Below are 3,864 nucleotides of genomic sequence, written 5' to 3'. Positions count from 1 at the left end.
ATTTCTCTCTTCAGATGTTTCAAGTACAGCTATAAATTGTAATCATTTTTTAAAATGTTTTAGAAACAAAACATCTAAATACTCATTACCAGAGGCTGAAATATTTATGTCAGCTCTCAGTTTGAATTTTGGTTCAATTTGTAAGCTGTAGTAGATAGAAAAAGTCTTTACAAAACAAAAAGCCTTCATATATAGATTGTGAGAGGACTTAGGATATGAATTATGACAATGAAAGCAAAATTAACACTTAATAAAATGATGATAGAGAACATAAAACAAAAATGCAAGATAAATACCAGATACAGAATATAACTGATGCTCTGATTTTCTTATACAAGAAATAATCTTTATTATATTATCCATTTATTAACCGAGAAATATATTTGCCATTGTTCAGAGGTATTAAAAGGAATTTTAATGTAGTTGAACCCTACATTATTAAATTATTTATTCATAGTCAGTTTAAGTAATTAGTAAAATATTTCTAACTCTGTTGCTCCGTCAGTTTTATATCATGCTAACAGAGCACAGCTGTAGAGTCCAAAGAATGCAGCATGAATATATTTACAATTAGACATATGAACATGGAATGGGTGTAGCGCCTTAGACTCCCTAATAACACGAACACCCAACCCTTCTAACACAGACTGCCCTGGGATGGAATCAACAAAGATAACATGAGATCAAATTCATCACTGAGATTGGAATTCCTCAAATAGATTCTGCATACAGAACAGTGCACATGAGACATTTTAAATGCCTGGGTTAGGAGATGAGGAGAACAATCTTGAACAATATATGAGGGAGAAATTAGAAGTATCTTGCACAAAGTGGGACGTGATTTAAATTTGAAGACTGTAACAAGTGTAGTGTAATATGAGTGGTGAGAGAATTTTAGAATAGGCCATTAAGAATAGACACGTGTGAACAGCTCTGGCATATCATTAATGTGAACTCTCTGCACTTTCATTTGGATTGTCAGAAAGAGAAGCAAGCAATCTAATTGAAGTGGAAGTAGTGCCAAGTATGAAAGATGGCATGGGAGGGTAAAGTATTAAAGAAAGATTCTTACTTGTGAGAGAAAGACAGTGGACATCAAGAGTAATAGCAAAGAGGTTGATCTCATTTTTATTATATTATAGAATTATATGTAAAACCAGTCACAAGGTGTATAAGAAACCAGACTCTATGGAAAGATAGATTGATGCCCATATTTTAGCAGAAGCCTTAGTAAAAACATGAGTATCTAATGCCTATTGCATATAACATTGATTTTTTTTTTAACTTTAAAATCTGGGATACATGTGCAGAACGTGCAGGTTTGTTACATAAGTATACATGTGCCGTGGTGGTTTGCTGCACCTATCAACCTATCATCTAGCTTTTATGCCCTGCATGCATTAGGTATTTGTCCTAATGCTCTCCCTCGCGTTGGCCCCCAGTCCCTGACTGTGTATGATATTCTTTTACCTGTTTCCATGAGGTCTTGTTGCATAACATTGATTTTTGTCTGCTCTAAACATCACTTTGATCTGTTTTTCAGGCCAGTAGGAATGCAACTTATACTAGGCTAGTTTTATATAAAGAAAAAACATATTGCAATATTTTTATATAAACCTCTAATAATTTGAAACTTAAATTTTATTGCAAATATTAATAACACATTCACTTTGTTGATTCATTTTAGTCAATTAAAATAAAGAATGTGATTGCATCCAGGGGAGTATGAAATGCAATTTATAAATCCAGTTGATGAATTTCCCCCTAATTTGTACTATATTTTTAGTGCTGATAATCCTTTATCTCATAAATATCTCAGTTTTGAACTTGTTGAGACTCTTCTAAGATTTGAAACTTTGCTAGACATCTTTAAATTATCTTCTTTAAAAGGCTATTGATAGATTCAGAATAATCCTATTACTTTCTAAACTATCATTTTTCCTACATTATTTTCATAATTTTCTTTGATATGCCTTGAAAAATGTTTTTAAAAAATCAACACCGGCCGGGCGCGGTGGCTCAAGCCTGTAATCCCAGCACTTTGGGAGGCCGAGGCGGGTGGATCACGAGGTCGAAAGATCGAGACCATCCTGGTCAACATGGTGAAACCCCGTCTCTACTAAAAATACAAAAAACTAGCTGGGCGTGGTGGTGAATGCCTGTAATCCCAGCTACTCAGGAGGCTGAGGCAGGAGAATTGCCTGAGCCCAGGAGGCGGAAGTTGCAGTGAGCCGAGAACGCGCCATTGCACTCCAGCCTGGGTAACAAGAGCGAAACTCCGTCTCAAAAAAAAAAAAAAAAAAAAAAAAAAAAAATCAACACCGCTCCTGAATTTTACATTCCCAAAGGCAAAATTAAATCATTTTTCAATTGGACAACAATAGATAATGACTAGGTAGTTTGTAGTTTTCAGAAGTTGGAGTATATATTATATGAGTGGTGATGACATAGAAAATAGAACCAATGTTTGATTTCATATGTAATGTAAAAAAAAAATGGAAACAAAGTATAGTGAAGACTTTTCTGTGATATTCTTTACAAGCAGTAATTCCCTTGCTTGTTTTCTTTATCTTAAGGTATCTCCAGACCTCTTCAGTACTAAGGCTGCTAATTAACTGTCAATACAACGCACTCTTTCCTCTCCTTGTAGTCAGATCACAGTGTGAGACAGCTAAATTCTAAAAGATAATGACCTAATATGTGTTAAAATAGCATTCAAAAATAGGTAACCAAGAAAAACTTTATAGTACTGTGATGTTTTTATTTTAATAAAATGTTTAATATCAGATAAAATATCATAATACTTGCATACAAGGGTATTTAATATTAGAGTTGATATTTAATGTTAGGGATATAGAATAATTGAAACAATAATTTCAGTGATTTCACTTTCAAAAATTTGAATAAACTCACTTGTAAAATAAGTCATCAAATATGTGCAGAATACATAGATTACTTAGAGTCTATCTACTGTTTTCAATCTTTACTGCAATAGTATTCTAATTAAATGCACTATTAACACCAAAGTAACATCCAAATTCCAGCCACAACTATTTTAACCACCTATTTATTTCTTTTTTTTTATTTTTTTCCCAATTTTTGTAGTACCAATTTCATTCAACTTAGTTTAAACATTTTCTCATTTATTGAACATTCATTTATTGATTGACTACTATCTGCCATTTAGTGTTCTTGGTGTTAAGAATATGATAGTTACCAATAAAGGAACTTCCTGTTTTCATGAAACCTCTATTCTAATAAGGAGAGAGATGATAATAAAATAATAATGGATGCCTTGTGGAAGTGATAAGGGCCATGATGAAAAGTAACACAGCACGATAGTGGAGGGGATATATTTTAGAAAGCATGACCAGAAAGGCCCTCTCTTCCATAGAACAGTTAAGTATATAGACCCAACTAAAAAGTGAGGGAGTGAGCCATTATTATAACTGGGGTAAGCATTTTTTTATTGCATTTTAGGTTTTAGGGTACATGTGAAGAACATGCAAGATTCTTGCATAGGTACACACATGGCAGTGTGGTTTGCTGCCTTCCTTCCCCTCACCTGTATCTGTGATTTCTCCCCATGCTATCTCTTCCCACCTCCCCACCCACCCGTCCCTCCCCCATTTCCCCACAATGGACCTCAGTGTGTAGTGCTCCCCTCCCTGTGTCCATGTGTTCTCATTGTTCAACACCCACCTATGAGTGAGAACATGTGGTGTTTGATTTTCTGCTCTTGTGTCAGTTTGCTGAGAATGATGGTTTCCAGGTTCATCCATGTCCCTACAAAGGACATGAACTCATTGTTTAGATGGCTGCATAATATTCCATGGTATATATGTACCACATTTTCCCTGTCCA

Source organism: Saimiri boliviensis, chromosome 4 (assembly GCF_048565385.1).
Source record: "Saimiri boliviensis isolate mSaiBol1 chromosome 4, mSaiBol1.pri, whole genome shotgun sequence".
In the NCBI taxonomy this organism is placed as follows: Eukaryota; Metazoa; Chordata; class Mammalia; order Primates; family Cebidae; genus Saimiri; species Saimiri boliviensis.
The sequence above is the reverse complement of the archived record's forward strand: the minus strand, read 5'-3'. Positions refer to the sequence as shown.